This window comes from Pseudophryne corroboree, chromosome 5 (genome assembly GCF_028390025.1).
Source record: "Pseudophryne corroboree isolate aPseCor3 chromosome 5, aPseCor3.hap2, whole genome shotgun sequence".
NCBI lineage: Eukaryota > Metazoa > Chordata > Amphibia > Anura > Myobatrachidae > Pseudophryne > Pseudophryne corroboree.
The window spans coordinates 772,895,578-772,915,700 of NC_086448.1; the positions used below are offsets into that span (position 1 = coordinate 772,895,578).

Here is a 20,123-nt window from a genome sequence, read left to right on the forward strand (position 1 = left end):
CCCCCCCCGCGCGCTGCCCGCAGCAGCCCAGCTCCCCCCGCCGCTGATGTCATACTGTACACATGAGAGCTTATATACTAAGGGGAGGGGTGAACAGTTGAAAACATGAGAGCTTATATACTAAGGTGAGGGGTGAACAATTGGTGGGTGAATTGGGAAGCACAGATGGGCAGGTCAAGTGTAGAGCGGTAAGTGGAGAATTAAAAGGAGGGCTGGTAGGCTTTAAGTAAACGGTAATGTTACAGAGTGGGTTCTAGAGGAGGGGGACAGAGCCGTGAAGTGTTGGAGGTGGGTGTGAAAGGAGGTAACCAGGGTGGAAATGGGGCAGCTATCAGTGGTAGAGCGCACAGTGGAAAGAAATGAGTCCGGAAATGTAGGAGGAGAGAAATGAGTTGGGTTGGGTATGATATGTTAAGTCATAATGTTGACATTCATCGTGGACACAGGGATGAAATATCAACCTATTAGAATGTCGAATATCAGCTCCAGCAGCATCTTCCAGATCCCGGTGATCACGTAACCGTCACTTATATACCGGCCCGATAATTGAATAGTGTGTATGTGTGAGCATTAGAGAGGTAAATGGCAGATAAATGCTCCTGCTCAAGAGATAGCATGTGCTGCTCTCATTCCTGACCTCCCGTTCCTGTTTTAGAGATCAAAAGAAAGTACACACTGGGCAAGAGATTGCTCAGTGTGAACGTGGGTGCATCATTCAGATAATTGCTCTAATGGATCGCAGCGCTCGTGAATCAACTTTTGAGACAACACTCCTTAATAGGAGGTCAACATCCTTAATATTTCAACCAGACCCCCTACTGTATGAACACAGTATTAAGATTTAACACTAAAGATGGTCTATAGTGTAGGCTGCATCAAACATATTTAAATTAGATATGTGCACCGGAAATTTTTCGGGTTTTGTGTTTTGGTTTTGGATTCGGTTCCGCGGCCGTGTTTTGGATTCGGACGCGTTGTGGCAAAACCTCCCTGAAATTTTTTTGTCAGATTCGGGTGTGTTTTGGATTTGGGTGTGTTTTTTTTTCAAAAAACCCTCAAAAACAGCTTAAATCATAGAATTCGGGGGTAATTTTGATCCCATAGTATTATTAACCTCAATAACCATAATTTCCACTCACTTCCAGTGGATTCTGAACACCTCACACCTCACAATATTATTTTTAGTCCTAAAATTTGCACCGAGGTCGCTGGATGACTAAGCTAAGCGACCCAAGTGGCCGACACAAACACCTGGCCCATCTAGGAGTGGCACTGCAGTGTCAGACAGGATGGCAGATTTAAAAAATAGTCCCCAAACAGCACATGATGCAAAGAAAAAAAAAAAAAAGAGGTGCAAGATGGAATTGTCCTTGGGCCCTCCCACCCACCCTTATGTTGTATAAACAGGACATGCACACTTTAACAGACCCATCATTTCAGCAACAGGGTCTGCCACACTACTGTGGCTGAAATGACTATTTCAAAAAAGAAGCAATCAATCTCTCCTTGCACAAACTGGCTCTACAGAGGCAAGATGTCGACCTCGTCCTCATCCTACGATTCCTCACCCCTTTCACTGTGTACATCCCCCTCCTCACAGAATATGAATTTGTGCCCACTGGAATCCACCATCACAGGTCCCTGTGTACTTTCTGGCGGCAAATTCTGGTAAATGTCTCCACGGAGGAATTGATTATAATTAATTTTGATGAACATCATCTTCTCCACATTTTCTGGAAGTAACCTCGTACGCCGATCGCTGACAAGGTGACCAGCTGCAGTAAACACTCTTTCGGAGTACACACTGGAGGGGGGGCAACTTTGGTAAAATAAAGCCAGTTTGTGCAAGGGCCTCCAAATTGCCTCTTTTTCCTGCCAGTATACGTACGGACTGTCTGACGTGCCTATTTGGATGCTGTCACTCATATAATCCTCCACCATTCTTTCAATGGTGACTGAATCATATGCAGTGACAGTAGACGACATGTCAGTAATTGTTAGCAGGTCCTTCAGTCTGGACCAGATGTCAGTTTTCGCTCCTGACTGCCCTGCATCACCGACAGCGGGTGGTTTTGGAAATCTGATCCTTTTCCTGGCAGCTCCAGTGGCAGGAGAAAATGAAGGAGGAGCTGTTGGTGGGTCACGTTCCGCTTGACTAGACAAGTGTCTCACCAGCAGGTCTTTGAACATCTGCAGACTTGTGTCTGCCGGAAAGAGAAATACAACGTAGGCTTTAAACCTAGGATCGAGCACGGTGGCCAAAATGTAGTGCTCTGATTTCAATAGATTGACCACCCCGTGAATCCTGGTTAAGTGAATTAAGGGCTCCATCCACAAGTCCCACATGCCTAGCGGAATCGCTCCGTTTTAGCTCCTCCTTCAATCTCTCCAGCTGCTTCTGCAAAAGCCTGATGAGGGGAATGACCTGACTCAGGCTGGCAGTGTCTGAACTGACTTCACGTGTGGCAAGTTCAAAGGGTTGCAGAACCTTGCACAGCGTTGAAATCATTCTCCACTGCGCTTGAGTCAGGTGCATTCCCCCTCCTTTGCCTATATCGTAGGCAGATGTATAGGCTTGAATGGTCTTTTGCTGCTCCTCCATCCTCTGAAGCATATAGAGGGTTGAATTCCACCTCGTTACCACCTTTTGCTTCAACTGATGGCGGGGCAGGTTCAGGAGTGTTTGCTGGTGCTCCAGTCTTCGGCACGCGGTGGCTGAATGCCGAAAGTGGCCCGCAATTCTTCGGGCCACCGACAGCAACTCTTGCATGCCCCTGTCATTTTAAAAAAAATTCTGCACCACCAAATTCATTGTATGTGCAAAACATGGGACATGCTGGAATTTGCCCACATGTAATGCACGCACAATATTGGTGCCGTTGTCCGATGTCACAAATTCCCAGGAGAGTCCAATTGGGGTAAGTCAATCTGTGATGATGTTCCTCAGTTTCCGTAAGAGGTTGTCAGCTGTGTGCCTCTTATGGAAAGCGGTGATACAAAGCGTAGCCTGCCTAGGAACGAGTTGGCATTTGCGAGATGCTGCTACTGGTGCCGCCGCTGCTGTTGTTGCTGCGGGAGGCAATACATCTACCCAGTGGGCTGTCACAGTCATATAGTCCTGAGTCTGCCCTGCTCCACTTGTCCACATATCCGTGGTTAAGTGGACATTGGGTACAACTGCATTTTTTAGGACACTGGTGAGTCTTTTTCTGACGTCTGTGTACATTCTCGGTATCGCCTACCTAGAGAAGTGGAACCTAGATAGCATTTGGTACCGTGGACGCACTACCTCAAGAAATTCTCTAAGTCCCTGTGAACTAACGGCGGATACCGGACACAGGTCTAACACCAACATAGTTGTCAAGGCCTCAGTTATCCGCTTTGCAACAGGATGACTGCTGTGATATTTCATCTTCCTCGCAAAGGACTGTTGGACAGTCAATTGCTTACTGGAAGTAGTACAAGTGGTCTTCCGACTACCCCTCTGGGATGACGATCGACTCCCAGCAGCAACAACAGCAGCGCCAGCAGCAGTAGGCGTTACACTCAAGGATCCATCGGAGGAATCCCAGTCAGGAGAGGACTCGTCAGACTTGCCAGTGACATGGCCTGCAGGACTATTGGCGTTCCTGTCTAAGGAGAAAATTGACACTGAGGGAGTTGGTGGTGTGGTTTGCAGGAGCTTGGGTTCAAGAGGAAGGGATTTAGTGGTCAGTGGACTGCTTCCGCTGTCACCCAAAGTTTTTGAACTTGTCAATGACTTCTGATGAATGCGCTCCAGGTGACATATAAGGGAGGATGTTCCTAGGTGGTTAACGTCCTTACCCCTACTTATTACAGCTTGACAAAGGCAACACACGGCTTGACACCTGTTGTCCGCATTTCTGTTAAAATAATTCCACACCGAAGAGGTGATTTTTTTTGTATTTTGATCAGGCATGTCAATGGCCATATTCATCCCACGGACAACAGGTGTCTCCCTGGGTGCCTGACTTAAACAAACCACCTCACCATCAGAATCCTCCTTGTCAATTTCCTCCTCAGCGCCAGCAACACCCATATCCTCATCCTGGTGTACTTCAACAGTGACATCTTCAATTTGACTATCAGGAACTGGACTGTGGGTGCTCCTTCCAGCACTTGCAGGGGGTGTGCAAATGGTGGAAGGAGCCACCTCTTCCCGTTCAGTGTTGGGAAGGTCAGGCATCGCAACCGACACAATTGGACTCTCCTTGGGGATTTGTGATTTAGAAGAACGCACAGTTCTTTGCTGTGCTCTTGCCAGCTTAACTCTTTTCATTTTTCTAGCGGGAGGATGAGTGCTTCCATCCTCATGTGAAGCTGAACCACTAGCCATGAACATAGGCCAGGGCCTCAGCCGTTCCTTGCCACTCCGTGTCGTAAATGGCATATTGGCAAGTTTATGCTTCTCCTCAGACACTTTTTATTTAGATTTTTGGGTCATTTTACTGAACTTTTGTTTTTTGGATTTTACATGCTCTCTACTATGACATTGGGCATCGGCCTTGGCAGACGACGTTGATGGCATTGAATCGTCTTAGCCATGACTAGTGGCAGCAGCTTCAGCACTAGGTGGAAGTGGATCTTGATCTTTCCCTATTTTACCCTCCAAATTTTTGTTCTCCATTTTTTAATGTGTGGAATTATATGCCAGTAATATATCAATAGCAAAGGCCTACTGTACTACTATATATATACTGGTGGTCCCCAAAATGCTGCACTATACTACTATACTGCTCACAAACAATGCAGCACAGATATGGATACTTGAAGTGACACGGAGCTGCAAGATACAGCAATGGCCTACTGTACTGTACTACTATATATATACTGGTGGTCCCCAAAATGCTGCACTGTACTACTATACTGCTCACAAACAATGCAGCACAGATATGGATACTTGAAGTGACACGGAGCTGCAAGATACAGCAATGGCCTACTGTACTGTACTACTATATATATCTGGTGGTCACCAAAATGCTGCACTGTACTACTGTATAGTATACTGGTCACACAACAATGCATCAGATATTGAGCACTGATCATCCTGATACTGTCTAGAATGGAGTCTGACACGGAGCTGCAACATACAGCAATGGCCTACTGTACTGTACTACTGTAATACTGGTGGTCACCACAATGCAGCACACTGAGCACAGATATTTGCAGCACACAGAGCACAGATATTGAGCTTTTCAGGCAGAGAACGTAGCCACGTACTCTCCACTCAATCTCCAATGCACGATTGAAAATGGCGGCGACGCGCGGCTCTTTATATGGAATGCGAATATCGCGAGAATCCGACAGCGGGATGATGACTTTCGGCCTCGTTTGGGTTAACCGAGCAAGGCGGGAAGATCCGAGGCTGCCTCGGACCCGTGAAAAACACGTGAAGTTCGGGGGGGTTCAGATCTCGACGAACCAAATCCGCTCATCTCTAATTTAAATATATATATAAGTGGTCAGGAATAGGTTAAACATCCCATAATAAATACATAAATAAATAAATAAATAAATACATATACAAACTATAGAACCAGTAGGAGACAGAATTGTTCTTTCTAAGCACACATTCTCCCACCTCATGGTAAGGCTCCAGTCTCTTCTTCCTGGTAGCTACTCTCTGGTCTAGTGCACTGATTGAGGACTCAGATCCACACACACAGCGTACTCAGTAGAAGAAGCTGCTACCACTGGGCATGTGCAACAGCTCTGCTCTGTCCCTTACACTGCATGATGTGGCAGCAGCTCTAGTAAACATATTATATACCATTGCTCTTATTGTCATAATTTGAGCCACCTGCCAAGAGGAGGGGGTTTCTGGGCAACTGGAAATCTCCCAGTTTCCAGAGCTTTCGCCTCTTGTTCCTGGTTCCAGCTTAAAATCACAGGTCCGTCTCCTGAGTCCCTACCCATTAGGCTTATACGCTCCTGGGGCTAGCACGGCACTATGTTAGTCCAACAGCCAGCGCTGATCCGCCACAAGTCGCCTCCGTCACTGACCGGTCTGCGAGTGTCGACACAGACGCAGATCACTGTATACTGGTTCCTGCGTCTCCTCTGAAGTCGTCAGTTTGGACCCCCAGTTCCAGCTTGATCCTTCATACTTCATTATCTTATGTTTCATTGTCATACACTTCATGCTAAGGAACTTTATTCAACCAGCCCGCTTCCTTCCAGGAGAGTTTGTTTCTCAAACGGAATCCAGTCGGGAATATCCGTTCCAGCTAGTACTTCCATGACAGTTTGCACTGACCCAATGGACCCAGCTGGAGCTAAGGTCCTGGTTATGGACCTCCTGCAAACTATTGCCTCTCGTTTGGAGGGATTAGAAGCCACTCAGCGACAACTAACGTAGTGCCTGCAAGAGATGTCTTTACGTCAAGACTCGCTTCAGTCCTCAGTGGATATAGTTCATGTAATATATAATGGCAAACTGCTCTAATCAACCTGGTAACACTCCTCAGGTGCTGCAGGAGGAGGTTACTTCTGGACAAGAAAAACAAAGGATTTTTCCCACGCACTCTGCGGGCTGTTAGTAACAAGAACTGTATGTTATATAATAATAGGACATTTTAGAGCTTTACTAGAGTTTACTAACACCCTTATTTTTGTATCACTTTCTAACATATAGCTCCTGCTTCTCTCTTATTAACACATATTAACACTATAGTATCTCAATGATGTGCTGCCCTGGGGTGATTGGGCCTGAGCCGACTTTGTGGGGTCCGCGCCCTGGACTTATACTTAGTATTAGGGACCTCCAGTAATAGAGCCGCCGTGAAGTGGCCTGGAGGCTTATCAAATTTTTTGCAAAAGATATGTAACTAAGAGCGCTAAAGTTTCTATTATCATATAGTGTATATTTCTTGTTACTAACAGCCCGCAGAGTGCGTGGGAAAAATCCTTCTGGTTTTCTTGTCTAGAGTAAACCCCTCCCGCAGCACCTGAGGAATGTTACCAGCTTGATTAGAGCAGTTTGCCATTATATATAGCAGTTTAGAGAGGCATAGATGGAGCCAGCATTAGGAGGGCATGCTGGGTCCTGTAGTGCCATTTGGAGGATATAGGCAAGGCCGTTTCTAGCCATTTGACTCTCAGTGTGAGATTTAAAAATGCGCCCCCCCCCCCATTCACATTAAAAAAATGCGCCCACCCATAGATATAAAGAGTAAAAGCATGTGCGCGCCTCCCGGCAAGGGTGTGTGGCCTCGTTAAAATAAGCGTGGCTTTGTTAAAATGGGCGTGGTCTCATCTGATCTCATCATCACGGCCACCACAGGATAAAAAAAAAAAGTCCTCATTTTACACATTACAGCAGGCACGCGACCCCATTTTACACAGCACGGCAGGCAAGTGTCCCCATTTTACACAGCACGGTAGGCAAGTGTCCCCATTTTACACATTGCGGCAGGAAAGTGTCCCCATTTTACACATTGCGGCAGGCACGTGCCCCCATTTTACACAGTACGGCAGGAAAGTGTCCCCATTTTACACATTGCGGCAGGAAAGTGTCCCCATTTTACACATTGCGGCAGGCACGTGCCCCCATTTTGGCAGAGAAAAATTTATCAAGAAGATAAAGGATCGGGCGCTAAAATGAGCTGTTTAACTAAGCTGCTGCTAAATATTCGGGTCACACCCAAATTGAATTACCAACCAAAACAAAACAATATAGCAGCGCTAATACAAGAATTAAAAAATAGAAGGATTGAGTACCAATTGGTATAATTTAATAAACCATAAAACACGCTCCTCTAACATAAGCATATATACACATAAAATCAAATAGTGCTAAAAAGGGGGGGTCACATTATGTGTGCCTTCTCTGTGTGATCCGTTCCTGTTTAGTATAGACCGGGTGTTCAGCCTCTCACTAAGCCCTTTCTGGCAAATTTGAAGCCTACAGTATAACCACCTTTACTTTTCAATAATCTGTTCAGAAGAGGTGTTTGTAGAACGGTGTTTTATTATTCAGTAAAGGGATCACAGATATGATGCGTTGATTTGATGTACAATACGATATGATGATGTGTGATAATGAGGTAAAACTGTTAATGAAACAAGAATATGCAATTATGATATGCATGTGAAAAGCAAAATGGATATACACAAGTACATATAACATGGGCTGTGCAAACATGTGATTACATGTGCAAGTATAAACTACAGTGCAGCTAACATTACTCACTGGCTAAACAGGTTGAGATGAGACATTTAATATACAAACTCACCATCGAATGCTATATGAGAGTTGGACCCATGTAAAGCATGACTGTCTGGGACCATGAGGGAAGTAGAAAGGCTGATCCCAGCTTCTTCATCCCAGAATGCATTGCAAGACTGGCTACAAGAGGCTATGAGGGTCAAATTAATTGATGGGACTGACCACTAGATGGAGCAATAATACAACTTTCTGTAGTAAAGGTAATCAGATCTACACAAAGCAAATGCTGAAGGCATGACACTCCCCGTCTGGTATCACTGGTACCATATTTTAAACTCTAAACAGATAACAATAAGAATAGTTCAGTCACTGGTCTGAGGAACAACTTAGTCTCTCCTCGCTTACAGATCTTGACCTCAACCTTACGAACTTTCCCATCCTTGCTTGGGAACGTCTTGGTGACAAGACTTAAAGGCCATTCGTTGCGTTGTGACTGGCAATCTCTGACGAGCACAATGTCACCTGGTTTTAAGTTGGGTTTGGCAACTTGCCACTTGCTCCTTGACTGCAGGGTAGAAAGGTATTGTCTTTTCCATCTGTCCCAAAAGGTGTTTGCAAGGCTTTGAACTTGTCTCCATTGACGTTTGAACAGGTCTTTGGTATTGAATTCTCCAGGAGGAGCATAGGTAATCCCGGTCTTCTGTGTAAGAAGAGTGGCCGGAGTAAGTAGAAGTGGGTCTTCTGGGTCATTAGACACTGGAGTCAATGGTCTTCCGTTGACGATAGCTGAGACTTCAGCCATGAAGGTTGTTAAGCTCTCGTGAGTAAGTCTTGCAGTTCCCACTTGCAAGAATATGGAATCAAGGATTCTGCGTATCATGCCGATCATCCTTTCCCAGGCACCTCCCATATGAGAAGAATGAGGCGGGTTGAAGGTCCATGTACAACCTTGCTCACTGAGATATCTCTCTATGCTTTTAGTGTCAATGTTCGAATTAATTTGTAATTCTTTGGCTGCTCCAATGAAGTTGGTACCTCTGTCGGACCGGATGTGTTTTACTGGGCCACGGATAGCAATGAAGCGTCTAAAGGCATTGATGAAGCTTGAAGTGTCCATTGATTCTATAACTTCGATGTGAACAGCTCTGATGCTCATACAAGTAAATACAACCGCCCAGCGCTTGCTGTTCGCATTCACACCTCTAGTATGTCGTGTGATGACAGTCCATGGACCAAATACATCAAGACCAACATTGGAGAAAGGAGGGTCTGTACTAAGTCTGTCTGTTGGAAGATTAGCCATCTTCTGAGTTTGGGAAGTACCACGAAGTCTACGGCAAATGATACATTTGAAGATTGTGCTGCTTACACACCTTTTCGCTCCAATAATCCAGAACCCAGCTGATCGTAGAGCTCCTTCGGTAAACAATCGTCCTTGGTGTTTGACTTCGTTGTGATAGTGTTGCACAATTAAAGAAGCTATGTGGTGACTCCCAGGAATGATTAAAGGATTTTTCTCATTTGTCTCCAAGTTTACTTCTTGAAGACGGCCTCCTACTCTCAATAAATGATTTTCATCAAGAAAAGGGTCTAGCTTTTTTAAGGTGCTGTCTTTGGGAATAGGATTTCCACTGTTAATGCAGTCGATCTCTCCGGAAAAGATTTGGTGCTGCACAACACAGGTGATAAGGCTCTTGGATCGTTGTGTTTCTTCTGGTGCGTAAACATTTTGACAGTGATGCCAACCTTTACATCCATTCACACTTACAGATGCGTTGCGTTTAAATGAATGGACTATGTGAGTTAAGCAGGTAATGGCTCTGACAAGTGATTTCCAAGTTGAAAATCTTTGGAATCTGTGAGGCTGAAGTTGACAATCTGAAGTTACGGTATGGATTGTAGTTATTTGTGGACGAATTTCAACATCTGAGTCTGCGTCTACTAGCTTGAATATGCTACTTTCAGGATTGTTCGAATCTGCCTTGTACAGGAATTCAGGTCCTCTGAGCCATGTAGTGTCTTTGAGGATACTGGCTGGGACAGCTCTTGTAGCGTGATCTGCTGGATTGTGAGCAGTAGATACATAGTGCCACTGTTTTGGATTGGTGGATCTTCTGATTCTTAGCACACGATTGCTGACATAAACATGGAACCGTCTGGTCTCGTTGCATATGTAGCCTAATACTACCTTACTGTCTGTGTAGAAATCTGCTTCAGAGAGTCCAATTGGTAACTCAGATGAAATGAGCTCAGCTAATTCTACAGCTAGTACTGCAGCACAAAGTTCAAGTCTGGGCACTGTGTGTTCTGGACGTGGAGCTAACTTTGCTTTGCCCATGACAAATCCAATATGACATTGTCCCTTGATGTCCATGGTCTTAAGATATGCAACTGCAGCAATTGCTTGGGTTGAGGCATCAGAGAATACACATAGTCTCTGGTTTTGTACTGCTGTAGAAGGCACGGGGGCATATGGACGTGTAATGCGGAGGTTGGTTAAGGTAGATAGAGAATCTTTCCACTCTTGCCACAAGTTTCTTTTCTGGGGAGGCAGTGGGGCATCCCAGTCAATTGACTCACAGGTTAGGTCTCTGAGCAAAGCTTTACCTTGGATAGTGACAGGAGCTGCAAATCCTAAGGGGTCGTACAAGCTGTTTAGAGTAGAAAGAACACCTCTGCGAGTGAAGGGTCTTTCTTCGCTGTTTACTTGGAAGGTAAAGGTGTCAGATTTTAAGTCCCACAAGAGTCCAAGGCTACGTTGAGCTGGTGGGGAATCGGTTCCTAAATCCAAGTCTCTTAAATCGCTGGTATGATCTTGGGAAGGGAAGGCTTCCATCACTACTTTGCTGTTGGAAGCTATTTTGTGAAGCCTCAGGTTTGAACAAGCAAGCATTTCCTGAGCTCTTTTGAGGAGGCTGATTGCTGTCTCGGCTGTTGGCATAGATTTTAGGCAGTCATCTACGTAGAAGTCTTTATCTACAAGTTGTCTAACATCAGAACCATACTCTAGCTCACCCTCTTGAGCTGAACGTCTGAGTCCATAGATGGCAACTGCAGGTGAAGGGCTGTTACCAAAGATGTGTACCTTCATGCGATACTCCGTGATGTCTTTTGAGGGGTCATTGTCTCTGAACCAGAAGAATCTTAGGAAATTCCTGTCTTTTTCTCTCACAAGAAAGCAATGAAACATTTGTTGAATGTCAGCTGTGAAGGCAATAGAGTCTTTTCGGAAACGGATGAGTACCCCTAGGAGTTTGTTGTTGAGGTCTGGTCCTGTCAGGAGTACGTCATTTAAAGAAACACCTTCAAACTGGGCACTGGAATCGAACACCACTCTTATCTGACCTGGTTTCTTCGGGTGATATACTCCGAACATTGGCAGGTACCAGCATTCTTCTGTGTCTTTAAGAATGGGAGCTATCTCGGCGTGACCATTCTCAAATATTTTAGCCATAAAGGAGAAGAAATGATCTTTCATCTCTGGTTTCCTGTGAAAGTTGTGTTTAAGTGAAGAGAAGCGTTTGAGTACTTGTTCTCTGTCATTAGGAAGGCGTTGTCTGGGTGTTCTAAAGGGTAGAGGAGCAACCCAGCTGTTGGCATCATCCTTGACTAGTCCTTTCTCCATTATTTCCAAGAATAGTTTGTCCTCTATGGACATTGCCACCTGGTCATCCTTCTTTGTTCTCTGGAAGACTGCGTGTCCCAGATGATCTTGATAGTTGTCACAGATATGGTTGTCACTAGTTGAGTCTATGAAGGTACAGTGTGGTAATTCCTTTATGAGGAAATGGTTATGACATGGCTGGAATAGAGAAGGGCGTCCATTTTCTAAAGTACAGGTAAGCATGCTGTTGACAGAATCTGGTTTATGCACATCTCCAAGACATACTTCTCCTATTATTACCCATCCCAGATCCAGTCTTTGAGCGTAAGGTGCGTTATGTGGACCATTAATCTGACTTCTGGCTTTGTGGACTTGTAGGATATCCCTCCCAATGAGTAGATTTATTTGGGCATGTGGATCCAGTTCTGGTATCAGATGTGCTATGCGTTTCAAATGTGTATGGTGTTTAGCTACATCTGGTGTAGGAATCTCACTCCTATTGTCTGGAATCTCGTCACACTCTGTGATAGTTGGTAAAGAGAGACATGTCTTCCCATCCAAGGACTCAATTTGATAGCCAGTTGCTCTCCTTCCTGTTGTCTCAAAACTCCCTGCGCAGGATCTTAAGGAGTAAGGAGTGCTGGGTCCTTTAACATTAAAGGTCTCAAAGAAGATTGATCTGGCTAGATACCTGTTACTTTGGTCATCTAGGATTGCATAAAGTTTAACGGCTTTGTCTGGATGGCCTCTGGGGTAAACTTTGACTAAACATATTTTGGAGCAGGATCTACCGCTAATGGCATCTTTGCAGACTTCGGTACATTGTGAAGTTATTTCTGGTGTGACTGCAACAGTGTCTTTTTGTTCTACACTGTGCTCCCCGCCATGCTCTGTATCGGTATAACTGTGTTGCAAAGCCCATGGGGGAGGACCAGGGTGTAGAGCGGTATTGTGGTCTGTGCTGTGGCATTCTGTGCAGTTAGCACTAACCTTGCAGTCCTTGGCGAGGTGTGATGTGGAGGAACAGCACTTGTAGCAGATCCTATTCTCCTTTAAGAAGGCTTTGCGGTTCTCCAGGGACTTTTCTCTGAAGGTTCTGCATTTCAGGAGAGGATGCGGTTTGTGATGCAGAGGACATTGCTTGGCTGGATCTTTGTCTGTGGTCTCTTGGCGATTAAAGCTGGTAGACCTGCGGAAAGAATCTGAATAATGCACATTAGTCTTGTGAACTGCAACTGATGTTTTGCGGGGGTTAGGTACCATAGGTGCAGTATTTGTCAAGGTAAAGGCAAAACTAGGATCATTCCTGGTCATAGCTTGCTGGTGTACAAAGTCCACGAAAACTGAGAATGGTGGAAATTGCACTTTGTTCTGCCGCTTATATTTGGAGCCATGGTTGATCCATTGTTCCTGCAGATTATACGGTAGTTTCTGCACTATAGGGTTAACGCCTCTGGCTGTGTCAAGGAAGGCAAGTCCTGGTAAATCTCCCTCACATTTAGCTACTTGAAGTTCTTTTAGTAAGTCACTTAGTTCTCTGAGTCTCTGATAGCCTTTGTTGGGTAACCTGGGGAAATCGTCTATTCTTTTGAACAGAGCACTCTCTATTATCTCTGGTGAGCCATAGCACTCATTAAGTCTATCCCAGATCATCCTAAGTCCATTCTCAGGGTGGTTAATGTTAATCACTCTTATCCTTCTAGCATGCTCTGCAGATTCATTCCCAAGCCATTTAATTAAGAGGTCTATCTCTTCACTATGTGAAAGGTCTATTCCTCTGATAGCATTTTGAAAAGAGGACTGCCAGGCTCTGAAGTTCTCAGGGCGATCATTGAACTTTGAAATACTAATCGTGACTAATTCACGGCGGGTGAGAAATTTAGCAAAGTCTAATGTGTCCTGATTGGCTCTTGGAGATGTCGGTACATTAACACGGTAGGTATATGGTGTGTAGTCATACCTGTTAGTGTTGTCTGGTTCCCGACGGTTGGTATCACACCGCTTCTGTGTGAAGTAGGCTGTGTCTTTCTTGGAGTTTGCAGATTCAGACATCTGAGGCGGGGAAGAGTTGTCCCTCATAGGTTCACAGTGTCTAGGATTCTCTTGCTTGCAAATGTGTGGTCTGTTGTCCACTGGTGGTGGCGCTGTAGAGTGTACTTGATTTGTTTGCATGAAGTCTGAATGCGTACCTTGTAAAGATGGAGGGTTGCTACTCCTTTTTGAGACTTGACGTACGTATTCTGATGTGCGTTGCAGTGAATCCTGAGATCCATTCTCTGTGTCAAGTACATTGGTTCTTCTTATATCAGGGAGTTCTGCAGTCTCCAAGATTTCTGCTTCAGCTATGGCAGCCGCTGCCTCCTTCTCTGCAGCGAGCTTCTCGCCGATTGCTTCTAAGCGTTTGCTCTCGATTTTTAATTGCATCTCCTGCTCGGCAAAGTTAGCCCTTACTTTTGCGGCTTCCGCTTTTGCACGTGCCATGATGGCTGCATTACTGACAGACAAGGATTTGGAGGAACCAGAGACTTGGGACCTTGTTTTGTATGAGGATATCGTTTTCTGTGACATGGTGATCTGGTAGAGATGTTTGATTGTGTAGAGACTGCTGTAATGCTGTCTGCAAGTAACTGTTCAGACTGTGTCGCAGATCTCTGAGGAGTCAGTATCTTTGAACTGTTATGAAGCTGCTTGACTGTGAAGAGACTGTTGTGTTGCCTTATAAGCGTGGCTGCACTGACTTGTACAGGTTTCTGTGTAGTCAAATGGCGGTACTCCTATTGCTGAGCTGCCATAGTTGGTAGACTGTATAGAAACTGTGTGGCTGTCATATGCAGATAGCTGTGGCTGGCAGTGTAACGGCTCTGTAAGTCAGTATATGTCCCCACTGCTGACAGGCAATGATTTACTGACGGAGTCAGTGTAAGAGAGTCCATCTGCTTGTAGCATTCGATGTTTTACTGTTCAGCCTCTCACTAAGCCCTTTCTGGCAAATTTGAAGCCTACAGTATAACCACCTTTACTTTTCAATAATCTGTTCAGAAGAGGTGTTTGTAGAACGGTGTTTTATTATTCAGTAAAGGGATCACAGATATGATGCGTTGATTTGATGTACAATACGATATGATGATGTGTGATAATGAGGTAAAACTGTTAATGAAACAAGAATATGCAATTATGATATGCATGTGAAAAGCAAAATGGATATACACAAGTACATATAACATGGGCTGTGCAAACATGTGATTACATGTGCAAGTATAAACTACAGTGCAGCTAACATTACTCACTGGCTAAACAGGTTGAGATGAGACATTTAATATACAAACTCACCATCGAATGCTATATGAGAGTTGGACCCATGTAAAGCATGACTGTCTGGGACCATGAGGGAAGTAGAAAGGCTGATCCCAGCTTCTTCATCCCAGAATGCATTGCAAGACTGGCTACAAGAGGCTATGAGGGTCAAATTAATTGATGGGACTGACCACTAGATGGAGCAATAATACAACTTTCTGTAGTAAAGGTAATCAGATCTACACAAAGCAAATGCTGAAGGCATGACACCGGGTGATCAGCAGGTGTAAAATTTGTCATGGACCGACAGCACAGTCCTACAGAGTTATTTACCACTTTTAGCCGCTGGAGGTGACAGTCCCTTAAAGTTGTCTCTTTGCAAAAGTCCGTGATTGTGGGTCCTCACTGCATCGCGGTATCCTCTGCAGATAAAGGGGATCAGTGGTAACTCTGTTCTTAATAATCACCACAGTGGTTTTTGCTGACAGCAAGATCCGGTCCTGGTTCGGAGCACACTCGGGCAGTAGTAGTTCAGAAGAATAGTGACCCCAAAAGCCTCCTCCCTGACGCGTTTCGCTGCAGGTCCTGCAGCTTTATCAAAGGTGGTTTGTGTATGAAATGTCTAGGTATTTATACCCTTCATAATGACCAAATGGTTAGCAGCTGTCAACTCAATCCTTCTATTTAATTTAAATCAATAAAAAAAACAATAAAATGTACTTCATAGGTGTATTCCTAGGACAGACTCATTTCATAAATAAAATTAATATATAGAATATCTCCTTATAAAGAAATTTCTAATTTTAAAGATTAGCCTCGAAGTAAAACACACTTCAATTACTTCCGGGTTAAAGATGAAGTGTATCTCCATAACAATAGCACCAATCCCTATAATAGAGTTTCTCATACATCTGGCCGATCTGCAATGAACAATCTATAGCTCAATTACAGTATGTCATTAGTTCAAAACAAACAATGTCTACAATATAAACCTCGTTTTTAACTTTAGTTTATAAAGATCCCAGTAAGCTCTTCCGGGTCCTAACTCTCACCTCACTTCCGCTCAGTGAACCGCACAACGCGGCCGCCGAGGGGGGTGATGGGAGTTTTCTAATACACCATTGCCGTCCTGTTGCCGGAAATTACGGGTGCTTCCCCTTACTGCACCTCCGCCAAGTGAACCGCAAACCCGCGGCCACCAGGGGGAGGGCAGGGGGTGAGAGAGAGGGGGGGCGCCCATTGTTGTTTACATCTATGCGATCACATGACCAGAAAAAACCTCCTGGTATATGACGCAAAGACGCTGACGGACGGGAGAATGTTTATATTTGTTGTCCTGGAAACCAATCGTCAGTTATAGAGCTTACAATAATGAGGTTATCTCCCCTCTTCTGACTTTCCTGGCAAGTTAACCATTCAGTCACTATAAATTCTCTCAGTGGTGGAGTTTAATTAGAATTATAAAGACAATCACCTATATAAAGTGTGAAAAAACAGAAAAATCTTGAATATTGAAACCAAACTACTGGACTTGCAGAGGTAGGTTTTAAAACCCCTTAGACAGAATAAACACTTATTAGAGGATATTGTAGAGGGAATAGAATAACGAAGGGGGAAACAGAAGAAAGATATTTTGGCGTTTTCATGGGGCACATCTGATTAGAGACAATCTCATAACAGTAGCTTTACTAAAACCTAATTTGCAATGCCTTGATGTTCCCTATGGTCTACAACCACAATTACCATAATTATACATAATTTATAGTGGTCTTCAGCCCAAAATCAGAGAAGAAATAAAGATTGAATCCAAGGTGTATAGATATACATAAGTAGAAGGAAGTTCTATAATGGAAACACCATTCTATCCTTATTATATCTGCTGGGGCCCAATATATAATCCCAATCAGTCCCAAATTAGATTACAGCATTTAATTCAACCGACTCATTGAGACCATCTGGGAAAATAGTATTCATCCGGTATATCCAGAATACTTCCTGTCTGCACAGTTTTTTGTATCTGTCGCCACCCCGTGAAGTATGTGGTATGGATTCCAACCCTAGTAATCTTAAACATTTTGGGTCTCCATTATGTATGACATCATAGTGTTTAGAAACACTATGTGTCTGTACCTTTTCTAAGATATTTCTCCTATGCTCTAGGAATCTCACTTTGAGGGGCCTGGTTGTTCGGCCTACATATCTCTTGCCACAACCACAAGTCAGCAAGTAGATTACGTAGGGTGTATCACAGTTAATAAAGCTATCTATTTCAAACGAGTTTCCATCATTCTTATCTACTGTAATTTTCTTTGTACGGTTTTGTATGTGGTTACAAGTTATGCATTTACTTTTCCCACATTTGTGGCAACCCTTTAATCTTTGTTGATGGTTTCTAAGCCAATCCCCATTTTTCTGCCCAAATTCAGTAACTTCACTAACCTTCTTCAGATAGCTGGGTGCTAGCAAATTTTTGAGAGACTTGTTCTTACGGAAAATAAATCTGGGTTCAGGAGTTAATAAAGTACGGAGTTGTGGATCATGTCTTAGAATACCATAATTCTTAGAGACAATCTTCTTGATTTCCAAATGGGATTTATTAAATGTGGAGATAAATAATAACTCCTCCATTTTACACATTGCGGCAAGAAAGTGTCCCCATTTCACACATTGCGGCAGGCAAGAGTCCCCATTTTACGCATTCCGGCAGGCAGGTGCCCCCATTTTACACATTACGGCAGACTGCGTCCCCATTTTACATATTCCGGCAGGCAAGTGTCCCCATTTTACACATTCCGGCAGGCAAGTGTCCCCATTTTACACATTCCGGCAGGCAAGTGTCTCCATTTTACACATTCCGGCAGGCAAGTGTCCCCATTTTACACATTCTGGCAGACAGGTGTCCCTATTTTACACATTAAGGCAGACAAGAGTCCCCATTTTACACATTCCGGCAGGCAGGTGCCCCCATTTTACACATTCCGGCAGACAGGTGTCCCTATTTTACACATTAAGGCAGGCAAGAGTCCCCATTTTACACATTCCGGCAGACTGCGTCCCCATTTTACACAGTACGGCAGGCAAGAGTCCCCATTTTACACATTGCAGCAGGCACGTGCCCCCATTTTACACATTACGGCAGACTGCGTCCCCATTTTACATATTCCAGCAGGCAAGTGTCCCCATTTTACACATTCCGGCAGACAAGTGTCCCTATTTTACACATTAAGGCAGGCACGTGCCCCTATTTTACACATTCCGGCAGACTGCGTCCCCATTTTACACATCTGGCAGGCAAGTGTCCCCATTTTACACATTCCGGCAGGCAAGTGTCCCCATTTTACACATTCCGGCAGGCAAGTGTCCCCATTTTGCACATTCTGGCAGGAAAGTGTCCCCATTTTACACATTCCGGCAGACAGGTGTCCCTATTTTACACATTCCGGCAGGCAAGTGTCCCCATTTTACACATTCCAGCAGGCAAGTGCCCCCATTGTACACATTCCGGCAGACTGCGTCCCCATTTTACACATTCCGGCAGACAGGTGTCCCTATTTTACACATTAAGGCAGGCAAGAGTCCCCATTTTACACATTCCGGCAGGCAGGTGCCCCCATTTTACACATTCCGGCAGACAGGTGTCCCTATTTTACACATTAAGGCAGGCAAGAGTCCCCATTTTACACATTCCGGCAGACTGCGTCCCCATTTTACACAGTACGGCAGGCAAGAGTCCCCATTTTACACATTGCAGCAGGCACGTGCCCCCATTTTACACAGTAAGGCAGGCACGTGCCCCCATTTTACACATTACGGCAGACTGCGTCCCCATTTTACATATTCCAGCAGGCAAGTGTCCCCATTTTACACATTCCGGCAGGCAAGTGTCCCCATTTTACACATTCCGGCAGGCAAGTGTCCCTATTTTACACATTAAGGCAGGCAGGTGCCCCCATTTTACACATTACGGCAGACTGCGTCCCCATTTTACATATTCCGGCAGGCAAGTGTCCCCATTTTACACATTCCGGCAGGGAAGTGTCCCCATTTTACACATTCCGGCAAGCAAGTGTCTCCATTTTACACATTCCGGCAGGCAAGTGTCCCCATTTTACACATTCTGGCAGACAGGTGTCCCTATTTTACACATTAAGGCAGACAAGAGTCCCCATTTTACACATTCCGGCAGGCAGGTGCCCCCATTTTACACATTCTGGCAGACAGGTGTCCCTATTTTACACATTAAGGCAGGCAAGAGTCCCCATTTTACACATTCCGGCAGACTGCGTCCCCATTTTACACAGTACGGCAGGCAAGAGTCCCCATTTTACACATTGCAGCAGGCACGTGCCCCCATTTTACACAGTAAGGCAGGCACGTGCCCCCATTTTACACATTACGGCAGACTGCGTCCCCATTTTACACATTCCAGCAGGCAAGTGTCCCCATTTTACACATTCCGGCAGGCAAGTGTCCCCATTTTACACATTCCGGCAGACAAGTGTCCCTATTTTACACATTAAGGCAGGCACGTGCCCCTATTTTACACATTCCGGCAGACTGCGTCCCCATTTTACACATCTGGCAGGCAAGTGTCCCCATTTTACACATTCCGGCAGGCAAGTGTCCCCATTTTACACATTCCGGCAGGCAAGTGTCCCCATTTTACACATTCTGGCAGGAAAGTGTCCCCATTTTACACATTCCGGCAGACAGGTGTCCCTATTTTACACATTCCGGCAGGCAAGTGTCCCCATTTTACACATTCCAGCAGGCAAGTGCCCCCATTGTACACATTCCGGCAGACTGCGTCCCCATTTTACACATTCCGGCAGACAGGTGTCCCTATTTTACACATTAAGGCAGGCAAGAGTCCCCATTTTACACATTCCGGCAGGCAGGTGCCCCCATTTTACACATTCCGGCAGACAGGTGTCCCTATTTTACACATTAAGGCAGGCAAGAGTCCCCATTTTACACATTCCGGCAGACTGCGTCCCCATTTTACACAGTACGGCAGGCAAGAGTCCCCATTTTACA

General features: G+C 44.9%; 2 long non-coding RNA genes across 2 annotated transcripts; both read right to left on the reverse strand.

Moving 5' to 3' along the window:
* Positions 1-7,970: 7,970 nt before the first annotated feature.
* On the reverse strand, positions 7,971-8,325 carry LOC134929439 (uncharacterized). The gene is made up of 2 exons (XR_010178562.1): positions 8,256-8,325; positions 7,971-8,072 (listed from the first exon to the last, which is right to left on the reverse strand). It is a non-coding gene; the product is annotated as an uncharacterized LOC134929439 (long non-coding RNA).
* Positions 8,326-14,837: 6,512 nt separating this feature from the next.
* On the reverse strand, positions 14,838-15,192 carry LOC134929440 (uncharacterized). Its single transcript, XR_010178563.1, has 2 exons — positions 15,123-15,192; positions 14,838-14,939 (listed from the first exon to the last, which is right to left on the reverse strand). It is a non-coding gene; the product is annotated as an uncharacterized LOC134929440 (long non-coding RNA).
* Positions 15,193-20,123: the final 4,931 nt, after the last annotated feature.